Genomic DNA, 14,986 nt, shown 5'->3' with positions numbered 1-14,986 from the left:
ATCTTTAATTTTGTCCACGTTATCTACTACTCCCTCCGTCCCATAATATAAGGGATTTTGAGTTTTTTTTAATGTTTGACCACTCGTCTTATTTAAAATTTTTTGAAATTATTATTTATTTTATTTGTGACTTACTTTATTATCTACAGTACTTTAAGCACAACTTTTCGTTTTTCAAATTTGCAAAAAAAAAATAAATAAGACGAGTGGTCAAACGTTACAATCAAAAATTCAAAGTCCCTTATATTGTGGGACAGAGGGAGTAAAACATTTAGAGGTAGTATATACAATACGTTATCTCTATAGTAATTAACTCTAATACACAGCCACAGTGTTTATTCGTCCATCTACTCTTCCTCTCTCTCTCCTTAATTTTATCTTGAAGTTTATGTAAAAATTGTAGGTAGAAAAAGATGTTGTAAGTGGGTTATAGGAGTTGCCACCTCACATTTATTCTAAGTTAAAAGAAAGAGAAAAGCAGAGGGAAGGAAAACGGGTTACAGATATGTAGTCACAAGTAACGCTCCATAAGGCTTTGTGGAGAGAGTGAGCTGTAGGGCTAATTACTACTCCCTCCGTCTTATAAAATAGGAGATTTTGGAAGAATGTGAGCCTGTTCAGATTTGGATGTGCTGTCGAACTCTTATGCTTTCAAGTAAAAGCTGGACGTGATGCCTTTTGTCCAAAATAGTCCTAGGATGTGTCACATTCCTCTAAAATCTCTTATATTTTGAGACGGGGGAGTATTGATGTAGTATGAATATGTAGCTAACTATTATATGGGTATGCTACATAGACTAAAGATGATATGGCAATAGATAGAGTAAAGCATGGTCTCTCTCCTCTCTTCTACATCTCATCCGTATTATCAAGTTCTTATTGTAATTTCTCTAATTAATACTTCTTCCATCATAAAATATAAGCATTTCTTGAGTTTTTCACTGGGATCGAGTAAGAAAAGGGATGAAATTAAATGGAAAGGACTATGATTAGTCGAGATTATATAGGAAGCTAGTAAATAGAGGAATTGAATGAGAGATGGTTGTAATTAGCAGAAATAATTAAGAAAGTAGCTGGAGAAGTGGGTATATTTATAATAAAATTTGAACGTTAAAGTTGCAAAATTTCAAGACGAAGGGTTCGAGTAAATAACAATATGAACATCAACAAGTTGCCAAACCTAACGATATGATAGTATTGATTTATCCAGCTAACAATATTTACATTTCTGTACACATGTGGTGCTGTCATTGTTGCCCTTGAATTGTCTCGATTACGATCGGTGATAGGGAGAGTACATCGGGTTTTCCCTCCTTTGTCCTTCCGCAACAAGGAATTATATCTATCTACCTTATAATTCACCAACTCACACTTAACACCTATCTACCCTATAATTCACCAACTCACACTTAACACCTACATTACTCATTCATTAAATCCAACTGCCCATATTTCTCTACCCCGATCGAACGATTGAGATCTGCTCCACTTCTCTTCCACGTGACGATCGCTCGTCACAGCCTCCGTTTCCATGCTCCCCTGCCAACCCCAACCCTCCCGGGCGCATCACTCCCTCACCCCTCCCCGCTGCGTTTTCAACCCTCAAGGCCCCAACTCACCGCCGCCGAGTGTGCCTCTCGTCGCGCCACCCACATCCACGATGAGACCCAGGTCTGGATCTGGCGATCTCCGATCCCCATCACCGGAGGCGAGGTCTTCCCCAGCACCCAACGGAACCGAGATCCGCTGGGAGGAAAGACCAGTCCATGCTCCCGCGCGCTGAGCGTGGCCTCGACTGCGCCTCCTTCTTCCCACCTCATCCCTACTCTGCTCCCATAGGAGACGAGAGAGAGAGAGAGGTGGCTCTCTGCCTGTTTGCCCTCGCTCAGATCGGCGCCACCGCCAACCACTCACTCGCTATCGCCAAGATCGGCTGCACACTCGCTCTCCCTTGCAAAGATCGATGCCGCCACACCTCATCTTGGCGATCACCCCTATTTTCTCGCTCAATATGCGCCAATCTCGTCTCGGACAAATCCACCACAACCCCTCCCTCCCAGCCTTAGCTACTCCAAGATAGCCGCCACCGTTTCTTCCCACAACCAATTTGATAAAGAAATCAATGCATTTCTCTTTTTTTTTTGTTTAATCTACCTCTGGTAATGCTCCACTTCCAAAATTTCCTGACAACTACAATTTACTGTTTTTGAAGATAGTTGCTGCGTTGAAAGAGTCTGGTCTTGGATCTTCTTGGTTTTGACTTGACCAAAAGCAATGGATAGTCAGGGATTGAGATCCGGTGCAGTTGCTACTACTACCGCAACTTTAGCTGTCGCTGTAAGTTTTGATCGTTGGATTGATGAAGTGAAAGGCTCAGATCTGCTTGCAACCCTGTTGCACCCCTGACGCTACAGCAATCGCGACAGTAAAGATTCCCCTACAGTAATTTGTGAATAGTGTTTCGTAGCTATATGAGCCGTTGGTTTTTATCCATCCACCGAACCGCAACTGCTGAAGCTGCAGTTGTTACTGCGACTGCACCGGATCTCGATCCGATAGTCAGGTCTATATTACTGTTTCATGTTGCACACACTAGTTGTTTCTTTTAAGACTTTCTATCAATTGTACTTGAGTATCCGTTTTAAAATTCTACCAATTTTAAACAAACAAATTTTTCTGTTGAATTTCTGCAGGCACATATTCCTTTAGAAGAAAAATCTCCGCATGCTTTGCTTTGTTGAGTTGATAAACTGGGTCAAAACGGGAGACCTAATGTGCAAGCCTTGACTCTTCTTGACAGATGACAGATTTTGTAACTATCTGAATTTGTCGTATGAAAACTACAGATTTCATTCTCACAGGCATAATTGCAGACTATCAATACTTTGAAAGGGTAGCTTTGTCCAGAGGTTCGTAGTAGGTATAACATTTTTTTTCTCGAGTACGGTAGGTCGATAGCATTTATCTACTCATTTTGGTGATTTCAGTTAGTTGTGACAACATGAGCAGCGATCAAGAAGAAGAAAGAGCATGAATTCCATGACTAAATCTTGTGGTCTATTTTCTAAATCCATTACCTCAGTAAAATTTTTAGCACCCGACCTGCATATCATAACTGAATATCCACCTATTATTGTGGCCTACAATTTCATTTTCCAATTCTATGCTCTAGAAGTTTGGAACTACTACATGCACAATTTCATTTTTCTTGCACTGATTCTGCTGTGTGCATTTTCTTATAAAGAGACCTTTTCAATGGCATAACTTTTCATACGAATTCTCAATGCATCTTGCTTGATGGATCCATTCAGCATAATCTGATGGTACGAGGCATGCACTTCATAAGTATGATACAAGTTATGTTAGTTCGGGGTCTACTGTTAAGATCATAGTTAGGGGGAAAATATTTTCAGTGTTGCTAGCTAGCTCGAGGGAATGGAGGGAGTAATTTCTTATGAGACATGAAAAAAATAAAAATATGGTTGTATCTTATATTTTGGATGGAGGGAGTAATTTCTTAAGAATACTAAAATCACTCTTCGCATGCCTTGATGGGTCGTTCTTGAGAATTCATCCTCAGGAGTGCTGCCAGCTAAATCTCAAATTCCCATTCCTAATAGATACAAAGTTAAATTTAAGTTACAGAGATAGATTGTTTTTATATTTTTCAATAATTCTACAACCAGTTGGGATAGGGTAAGCATGTGCCATATAAATAAATAAATAAATATTGGAAATGCAGAAGGAATCGTATAAGAAATCTCTTTAAAAAAACTCGCATGCAAATTTGAGACGATCGGGCTCCTAATTACAGCTCATGATTTTCTAACAAAATATATATCCAAGCGAATTTAACACAGTAAATTTCATCTTAACTAAACCATATAACAATAATAAAATTAAAATAGCCTTCAAGACATAACTAGCATCATACTTATGAAGTGCATGCCTCGTACCATCGGATTACGCTGAATGGATCCATCAAGCAAGATGCATTGAGAATTCAGATGAAAAGTTATGCCACTGAAAAGGTCTCTTTATAAGAAAATGCACACAGCAGAATCAGTGTAAGAAAAATGAAATTGTGCATGTAGTTGTTCCAAACTTCTAGAGCATAGAATTGGAAAATGAAATTGTAGGCCACAATAATAGGTGGATATTCAGTTATGATATGCAGGTCGGGTGCTAAAAATTTTACTGAGGTAATGGATTTAGAAAATAGACCACAAGATTTAGTCATGGAATTCATGCTCTTTCTTCTTCTTGATCGCTGCTCATGTTGTCACAACTAACTGAAATCACCAAAATGAGTAGATAAATGCTATCGACCTACCGTACTCGAGAAAAAAAATGTTATACCTACTACGAACCTCTGGACAAAGCTACCCTTTTAAAGTATTGATAGTCTGCAATTAGGCCTGTGAGAATGAAATCTGTAGTTTTCATACGACAAATTCAGATAGTTACAAAATCTGTCATCTGTTAAGAAGAGTCAAGGCTTGCACACTAGGTCTCCCGTTTTGACCCAGTTTATCAACTCAACAAAGCAAAGCATGCGGAGATTTTTCTTCTAAAGGAATATGTGCCTGCAGAAATTCAGCAGAAAATTTTGTTTATTTAAAATTGATAGAATTTTAAAACGGATACTCAAGTACAATTGATAGAAAGTCTTAAAAGAAACAACCAGTGCGTGTAATATGAAACAGTAATATAGACCTGACTATCCATTGCTTTTGGTCAAGTCAAAACCAAGAAGATCCAAGACCAGACTCTTTCAACGTAGAAGCTATCTTAAAAACAGTCAGTAAGTTGTAGTTGTCAGGTAATTTTGGAAGTGGAGCATTACCTGTGGTAGATTAAACAAAAAAAAGACAATCGCATTGATTTCTTTATCAAATTGGCTGTGGGAAGGAGCGGTGGCGGCTATCGTGGAGCAGCTAAGGCTGGGAGGGAGGGGTTGTGGTGGATTTGTCCGAGAGGAGATTGGTGCATATTGAGCGAGAAAATAGATGTTTCCTTGCTTCGTCATGGTGATCGCCAGGATGAGGTGCGGCGGCATCGATCTTTGCAAGGGAGAGTGAGTGTGCAGCCGATCTTGGTGATAGCGACTGAGTGGTTGGCGGTGGCGCCGATCTGAGCGAGGGCAAACTGGCACAGCGCCACCTCTATCTATCTCTCTCTCCCTCCCTCGTCGCCCATGGGAGCAGAGTCAGGGGTGAGGTGGGAAGGAGGAGGCGCAATCGAGGCCACGCTTAGCGCGCGGGATCCGAGCATGGATTGGTCTTTCCTCCCGGTAGATCTCGGCTCCGTTGGAGGCTGGGGAAGACCTCGCCTCCGGTGATGGGGATCGGAGACCGCCAAATCCAGAGGGTCTCACCGTGGATGTGGGTGGCACGATGAGCGGCGCATTCGGTGGCGGTGAGTTGGGGCCTTGAGGGTTGAAGACGCGGCGGGGAGGGGTGAGGGCGTGATGCGCCGGGGGGGGGGGGGGGTTGGGGTTGGCAGGGGAGCAAGGAAACGGAGGCCGTGATGAGCGATTGGCACGCGGAACAGAAGTGGAGCTGATCTCGATCTTTCAATCGGGGTACAGAAATATGGGCAGTTGGATTTGATGAATGAGTAATGTAGGTGTAAGAATGAGTTGGTGAATTATAGGGTAAATAAGAGAATACTCTCATCAACCTCCACTACTGGGGAAACCGTTTTTACTCCCGGTTGGGAACCCCCTGTAGTCCCGGTTTTCTAACCGGGACTACGAATCTTTAGTCCCAGGTGAAATAACAGAGAGTAAAGTTGAATCTTTAGTCCCGGTTGGTAGAGAGGGTGGGACCGTCCCGGTTGGTCCCCGTTTCATTTTTATCATTGTTTGTTTACTAATTGACAAAGTTAATCCCTGTATTTTCTCCCAAATCGAGTGACATGCATATCCTCAAATCAAACCCCAAATCCCCCAAATCAAAGTAACATCCTAAATCATTCACATCACAAATCCTAAGTTACTTATACACACAAATCAAATACATCACAAATCCTAAAAAAATTACACACAAATCAAATACATCTCAGATCCATGCAATGAATCATAAATTCTAAAAAAAAAGAAATTATACATCTCAGTGAATCACAAATTATCAAAAAAAAAAAGAAAGGGCGATGTTGTCTGCCACGGCCGCTGCCGTGCGTGGCCCCGCCTGCCGCCGCTCGCCACGCTCGGGCGCGGCCCCGCCGACCGCCGGATGGGAGGGGAAGAGGGGGAGGAGAGGGGAGGAGGAGGAAGGGGAGGAGAGGGGAGGAGGAGGAAGAGGATCTGAGGGGTTAGCAGGAGAGGGGATGAGATCGATCCAATCTTATCTAAATATCTCAATGAGGAGGAAAGTCTTGTTTGGGACTTAACCGATCAGAGATAGGAGAGAAATATTTACTCCGGTTGATAACTCTAACTGGGACTAAAGATAGATTTTTAGTCCTAAAGATTAGTTTAGTCCCGGTTGGTAATACCAACCTCCCGGTTGGTAATACCAACCGAGAGTAAAGATCCTTGACCCCCTGATATGCCTCTCACAGGGGATGAACCAGGACGAAAGATCATCTTTAGTCCCAGTTGGAGTTACCAATCAAAAATTTTCTAATCGGGACTAAAAATAATCTTTAGTCCCGGTTCTTATTAGAACCAACACTATTGTGGAAATCAGCCGACCTAGCAAATATCATTTCTCCAGTAGTGCTCTCATTAAATTTCTTATGGAGAGTGACATCAGGATAGCTTTCACTTGCTTTTCTCGGTTGACCACAGACTAGCGTTGATTTCTCCCACCAATTCTTTACGAAGAGCACTCCTAGTGTTAGCAAGTGTTGATGTATTAAATCCGTCCTTAAAATGAATTTTTTTCTAGCATACTACTCCCTTCATTCAAAAATATCAAACATATATATTTTATTTTTCTTTTCAAAAGAACGAGATGATCATATTTGTAGCCTTTAGTGTTAATCAGAACTCAAAAAACCATCCTAACACTATTTGGTTATATGCATTGTAAGATAGTTTTTTTGTTTTGTTACATGAGATATGAGTTAATTTCTCCATGGTCTTAATGATAAAATAAATATGTCTTACAATAGAGGAAGTAGTTTATTTTGAAAGTAAGTTATTTCTTCATCACCCTCTCATCTATCGTCCAATGCACTTTCATAACTCAGTGAAATACCGAGTTGTCCTTTAACTGGGTTATTCTATTCCACTATTCCACTTCTAGATAGAGAAAAAAAAATCCAATCATAATTATATTATCCATTTAATTTTTTCATTACTTTCTCTTCTCAATTAATAATAGTCTTTCCTTAATTATTTTTATATTTTTAATACACGTGTCAAACTAAGAACGCTTACATTTAATTTTATGACGGAGGTAGAAGTTACTTAATAATAGCCTACCACTTAGAATAAGTTCGATATGGCAAGAGTTAACGAGGTGTAAGGCAAATCACGTGTTGTATTTTAGACACTATAAAAACACACAAACCAACGTATCAAGAAACAACCAAAATAGCATTGGAAATAATTAGTGTCTAGACAAAACAAGTGGCACTAGTAGAAAAACCTTTAGAGGTGCTGGTTGGGAACTGACTATAGGTGCCCGGGAACGGTTTCCCAGCAGGCACCTATTGTTCGGCACCTTTGCCTTAATCTTATTGGTGTTGGTTCTAAAACCGGTACCTATACTATTTTTTATTAAAAAAAGACGATGGCACCTACACTGCTGCCCGCCTCCACGCCGCGCCGGCCTCCACCTCACGAGCCTCCTCCACCACCAACGGCACTGCCGCCAACGGATCTGAAGGAGGAGAAGGGGGAGGGCGGGAGAGAGGAGGAAAGAGGCCCCTGGGAGAGAGAGGGGACTGGCGAGCCTCCTCCACCACCGCCGCCACCTCGCGGCGCGTGCGCTGGCCTCCACCTCGTGAGCCTCCTCCACCACCACCGCCGCTGCCGCCAACGGAGAAAGGGGAGAGTGGCGGAGAGGAGGAGGGAGGGCTACCAGGAGAGAGAGGGGGCTGGCGCCTCCTCCACAACAACCACCATTGTCGCCATCGCCGCCGCCGCCACCTAGGCGCGCGTGCGCCGACCTCCGCGTCGACCGCCCCTACCCGGGCCGGCCGCTGGAGTAGGAGAAAAGGGGGAAGGGCCCCAAGCCTAGAGAGGGCCGCGGCCCATCCTCCATCGGCCACTGCCGCTCCAGCCGTCGGAAGGCAAAGGGAGAGGATGGGAGAGAGAGAGAAATGTGGCTGGCGTGGCTGAGTGGATAAGGACCTAGCACTGTGTCCGGTTTTTTTAAATATGTGTTGGTTTTTAAAACTGACATCTATACTTATTTTATAGGTGTCGGTTCTATTAAAAAACGGCACCTATACTTATACTATAGGTGTCGGTTTGTTCCTCTTGAACCGACACCAATAATACAAGTATAGGTGTTGGCTCTTTTAAAAAAACAGCACCTATAGTATTAGTACCGGTTTTTCTTTAAAATTGACACCTATACTGCTTAAAGGTGCCAGTTCTATATTTTTGTTCATCGTGCGGAGGTGGGAAAATGCCCATAGGTGCTAGTTCTACAGTTTTATTGAACCGGTACCTATAAGGCCGATCCCTTTCACGGTTTTTTTAGTAGTTTGGTAAACCAACAAACTGTTTGTAGCCCAGTAGTAAAACTTAACTACGCATTGCATATAAAGTTGAACATCATTTCTTCTATGAAAAAGTACGAATTACCCCTGAACTATCGCAGTCGATCGAATTACCCTCCCCCTAAACTTGTAAAACCAGGCGAATTACCCCCCCCCCCCGGACTCAATCTAAAGTAGTTTTCATCCTGCGTGGTGTACACATGGCAGTCCAATCAGCATTTTTAAAAAAAAAATCGATGGGACCCACCTATCAGCTTCTCTCCCCCTCACCCATCTCTTTTCCTTTTTCATTCTGCTCTCTCCCTCTCATCTCTCTAGCGTCGTGGCCAGTGAGGACAGCGGTGGATTGCGGTGTCATGGGAAGGGCGCGACGGGTGGCGGGCGAGGAGGACGGTGGAGGCGGCAGGCGGCGAGCGGCGGGCCACACAGAGGAGGACGCTGGAGGGGACAGGCAGTGGCGTCGCGGGAAGGGAGCGGCAAGCAGCGGTCCGCGCCGAGGAGGACGGTGGAGGGGACGGGCAGCGGAGTCGCTAGGAGGGCACAAAATATATGTGTATCTGGTATTGCAAGTTTAGGGGGTGAAATATCTGGTATTTGAGTTTAGGGGGGTAATTTGATCGATTGTGATAGTTTAGAGGGGTAATTCTTACTTTTTCCTTTCTTCTAACATGTAAGCATTTATACGGGTTTTCCAACATATATCTGCACATTCCTCTATTCGAAATATTTTGAGGAACACATAGAAAGGCTTGTACTTTAGAGCAGAGGGATCGAGTAGTTTCATATACATGACGTAGACATGATATGTGATCTCTGTTGGCAACTTTTTGGTCACGCCGCCAATCACGATAGAAACACCTAATATGATGCAGTCATACGAAGTCGCCTACCACATTGAACTAGAAAAATCTAAATCAAGATGAGTTATGTAGGTTAAAACCAGCTGGCAGAGCCGATTTAGAAGAATAGGGATAAATACCCGTTTCCAGGGCGGAACGGAGGGATTTTAGCGCAAACCAATGAAAATAAACGAAAACTAGGCTAGAACAAAACAAAAAGTAGATGCAATATTGAAAAAAAGTAATTCAATTGGTTATATTGTATTGGAAATAGATTGTGTCACTAGTGGAGAAACCATCTTTCCTCCCGGTTCGTAACCCCCTTTAGTCCCGGTTATTCAACCGGGACTACGAATCCGGGACTAAAGATCGCTATCTTTAGTCCCGGGTGAAATAATTGGGACTAAAGATCGATCTTTAGTCCCGGTTGTTAACACCAACCAAGACTAAAGATAGGGATCTTTAGTCCCGGTTGGTGTTAACAACCGGGACTAAAGAGAAGATAACAGCAGTCCAGATGCCCCTTTCTTCTTTTTTTTTCTTTTTTATTTTCTCCCAAATCAAGTGGGATGTATATCCCCAAATTAAACCCCAAATCCCAAATCAATGTAACATCCCAAATGCACATCACAAATCTTTGAAGTTACTTATACACACAAATCAAATACATCACAAATCCTGAAAAAAATTGCACACAAATCAAATTACATCACAAGTTCTACAAAATTCATCGCAAATACATCACAAACAAATCAATACATCACAGAATCATGTAATAAATCACAAATTCTAAAAAAAAAAATCACAGAGGCGCCGGCCGGCCGCTGCCGCCTCCTCTCCGCGATGCCCGCCGCCGCGCCGGCTGCCACGCAGGCCGCCGCGCAGGCCCTCCGTGCCAGTGGCTCTCCGCGCCTCCGCGCCGGCCGCCGCCCCGCCGCGTAGGCCCTCCGCACCGGCCCGCTCTAGCTCTCAGCACTCTCGCTCGATCTATCCAAAAAGAAAAAGATAAGGCAGGAAAGAGGGAGTGAGTTAGAGAGGAAAAAAAGAGATAGAGAGAGTTTGTTGTGTGGACGAGAGAAGAGGATAAGTAATAGGGATTATATAGTACGTGTTAGATTTTTATTTCCGGTTTGTAACATCAACCGAGACTAAAGTTAGATCTTTAGTCCCGGTTGGTGTTACAAACCGGGACTAAAGATCCTAGGCGCCTGACACGTTCTGACAGGGAACCAACCGGGATTAAATATCATCTTTAGTCCCGGTTGGTAACACCAACCGGGAATAAAGATCATCTAGTCCTGTTGTTCTTATAAACCGGGGCTAAAAATAGTTTTTAGTCCCTGTTTTTAATGGAACCGGGACTATTGTGGATTTGGGTCGATCGACCAAAGATGGTTTCTCCACCAGTGCTCAATTAAACCGGCCATAGCCTTATAAAGGGGTTTGTTTTGCCTCCTACAGGACCTTCTCTCCACGTCTTACTCAGAGTAGACATTAATTAGAACTTAAAAAAAGAACCTCAGCTCAAGGAATAAAACCCGAGACCCGACGTAATTGGGCTCGGAGTATGACTCAGATGTCACTGGTCAGACTAGCACCGTGATGAAAACCACCTTTCTAAATTCGGAAATGTTTTCCTATTTCATACATAGATGCTAAAATTGGGCGTCAACAATGTCTACTGTTGGTACTACTCTAACCAAGATCCACACACATAGGCCTATAAAAAAAGCTCGAGGCTCGCGAGCAGCTCGAGCTTGGCTCGTCCTAGGCTCGATCCGAGCTTGGCTCGAGCTCCAAACGAGCCAAACCTGAGCCTGAGAAAGAGCTCGCTAGCTTTACCAAGTTAAGCTCGAGCTTCTACCATGGCTGGCCGAGCTTGACTGTGTATTGTTTATATTGCACGTTCACCTTATTAATATAATGAACTAATATATATATATATATATATATATATATAAATAGATACTAATATATATATATATATATAGTAAATTTGTTTGGTGCTCCATGGTGCCCGGGCACCAGTGTTGAAATTGAGTATATACCCAATTCAAATGAGTATGAAACTTTTTCAATTACTTTGGTATTAATATTAACTACTTTACTAACTAGTTCAAAGCAAGTTTGAACTGAATTTGAACTTGTTTTTGTTAGATTTTGATTCTAGGTATATTACATCCATACATATAATTAGTTAGGTATGTAATCATGGATTGTGAAATAAAGTTAAATTTGAGTTGTTTTGTTGACAGGTATAGGTATGAATCGAATTATTATAACTAGGTATATACTCACAATTTGAAAATTTTGAAAAATTTGAGTGATTTTGTGCATTAGATACCATGGTGCCCGGGCACCATGGTGCCCCATATGAGTGTCATATATATATATATATATATATATATATATATATATATATATTAGTATCTATTTACACAATAAATTAGCATGTGTTAGTACCATATATATATTTTAATCATTTTCTACTCTTTTATTAGTGTGATTAACTAGAAAATAATTATACTTATCATGAGATTATCATTAAAATATATATTATAATCCTTATGGCCGAGCTTGGTAGCCGAGCTCAAGCTCGAACGAGCTCGAACCGAGCTTGCCTAAAAGCTCAAAGGTGCAATAGGCTCGGCTCGAGCTTGGGCAGACGAGCTCGCTCGAGCTTGGCTCATTCCCTACACACACAAAAGTTTGAGCTGACAAGAAAAGACCAATTCATCAATTATGCTCCAACTCAGTTTTCAGGATGCGGGCAATACAGTTATATTGCAGGTATCAATCATCCGACGTGGAATGAAAGTAGGCTGAAAAGTTTATTTAATTGCACAAGTCAAAATTTAAACTCAAAATATATGTGTCTAATATCATATTGATTTATATACATCAACTAATTCAACTAAAGGCTCAAATCAATAACAGATAACGGGAAATTTACTTGTATTTTGTCTAAATTCATAGTATTATGATGTATAATTTTCAGATTGCTGTCTTATGTGACAGTGGAATTTGTGACTTACAAGAAGCCATAGCCTACTCTATAAAGCTATATAACCTTGAGGCACCACGACTACCGACGTACAGTGCGACATACACTGAGGAGATGTATCACTGTGTCTCGCTCTTGAGTAGTTCATTACTACATAAATTATTTTTACGAACGGTCAAAAGTGTTTTTTTTCATGTGGACGGGTGATCCGCTTGCACTCAAAGGTCTAAAAAAATAAATTTGATGAAAAAAATAAAAATTTGAAAAATCCAAAACCCTAGTCTGCATCGGCGCCGTTGCGGCCCGCCATCGCAGCCGCTCTGTAGGGCGATAGATCCGGCCCTCCCAAAGGTGGCGCAGCCGGATCTGCCACCTGCCGTCGTCATAGCTGCTCCCAAGGGCGGTGGATCCGATCCTTTCGTAGACACCGTCGCGAGGATCTGCTGTTCGTCATCGCTGCAGCTGCTCTTGGCCGCCGGCGTCTGCTTCTGCTCGGAGAGAAGAGAGAAAGAGAAAGGAGAGAATAATCAAGAGAGGACATGGGGAGAGAGGAGAGGAGTTGAAAAAAAAATTGAAGTGGTGGAAGGTAAAAGAGAGTGGAGGGGAGAAAAAAATCTATGGAGAAAAGCGTGTATTTTTACATTCGAATCACTTAAGATGCCCGTATGTGAAAATCATGTGGCCTTTTAGAGGACCGCATACAAAAATATGCTCATTTTTACATTCATTCTGTTAAAGCGCCACATGGCCAGAGAAGCGTGGCTAAGGCCTTGTTAATTAGTTACGGAAAAATTTTGAGTTTGATTGTCACATCGGATATACGGACACACATTTGAAGTGTTAAACGTAGTCTAATAACAAAACAAATTACAGATTCCGTCAAGAAACTGCGAGACAAATTTATTAAGCCTAATTAATTAGTTATTAGCAAATGTTTATTGTAGCACCACATTGTCAAATCATAGCGTAATTAGGCTTAAAAGATTCGTCTCGTAATTTACGCGCAATCTGTGTAATTGGTTATTTTTGCTATATTTAATACTCTATACATGTGTCTAAACATTCGATGTAACAGCGTGAAAATTTTCGTTTTGGGAAGGCACTGCGGCCCCGCGTGTTTGCCTGGCGGTTTCCCCCCGTCGCAGCCGCGCGCAAGTATTTATATATACAACTTTGCATTCGTTTGTCGCGCTCTATCCGACCCTGCACGCTCCGCCTTGATTTAGCCTCGTCCGGTAAGACTTTTGTACTTAGCTATTACCTTCTTACTTAGTTGTTATTAATTCCACACATTTGCTTGCTGCTCAGTTTTTGTCGATCGATGCGAAATTTTTTGGTTCTTAATTTTCATGACTCGCGCGTTCTACCTGCTCTAAGTTTGTTGCTACTCCTTCCCTCTGCTGAATTAATTTTAACGTTGAAAATAAGATTCTGAGTAAATTACATCTATAGTACAACAACTTGACAGGTGGATGCGATATAATTCAAGAACTTGAGAATTTATAATATTTTGATGCATCAACTTGGCTAAGTATATGCTAGGTGAATTTCTTTTTTCACGATGTCAATATGCCATCACATAGTAATCCTATGGATATTATCTTATAATATTGAATTTAATCTTTAAGAATTATACCGCGCATATAATTTACATTCAATTACCTTTTAAGATTTTTTTTCTTCACCTTCTCAAATATCAACCAAATATAATAATTTCTACGTTCAGTTTAATTGACTTTCAGTTATTAGTTATTAGGATAAAAATATAAATATACTATAAATAATTAAGTTGCCGCATAACTTATTAATTTATTTATTGTATCAAAATCGTATCTACCATGTAAGTTGTTGCATTTATGTGGTCACTTATAAAGTTGTTATACTAAATTGCACCTACCTACCAGGTTGTTACACTGAAATGCTCATTTTTCAAGTTCTTGCAACAAATTGCACCCACCTGCTAATTTGATACACTATGGGTGCAATTTATTCTAAGATTTTATCTTTTGTTTAACAAAATGGATTTGATATAACGGCTCTGTTTAAATCTCCTGAAAATGAAGATTAAGTGTTTTACGTAAAACGAGGTGGTAATAATTTGTGATTAATTGAGTTTTAATTATTACAAACTTGAAAATGGATTAATCTGATATTTTAGAACAACTTTCATATAGAAAATTTTCGCACGAAACACACCGTTTAGCAGTTTGAAAATCATGTCTGAAGATCCAAAACTTTATCTCCCCTCTGTTGGGTTCTCGAACAGGGCCAACGTTTGTACAGTCCAATACCATATTGTAATAGCACTTTCCAAAACAAATCTACGTATATCATTAGTTTTGTTTTTAAACTAAGTATTTATGAAAATACTGATGGTCCAAGTTTAATTAAAAGATATCTACATAAGTATGTCATTATAATTGAATGCAATACCAAATTCCAGTTGCAGGATGGCCACACAATA

Source organism: Oryza glaberrima, chromosome 11, assembly GCF_000147395.1.
Source record: "Oryza glaberrima chromosome 11, OglaRS2, whole genome shotgun sequence".
NCBI classification, from domain to species: domain Eukaryota; kingdom Viridiplantae; phylum Streptophyta; class Magnoliopsida; order Poales; family Poaceae; genus Oryza; species Oryza glaberrima.
Note: the sequence above shows the minus strand (reverse complement) of the source record.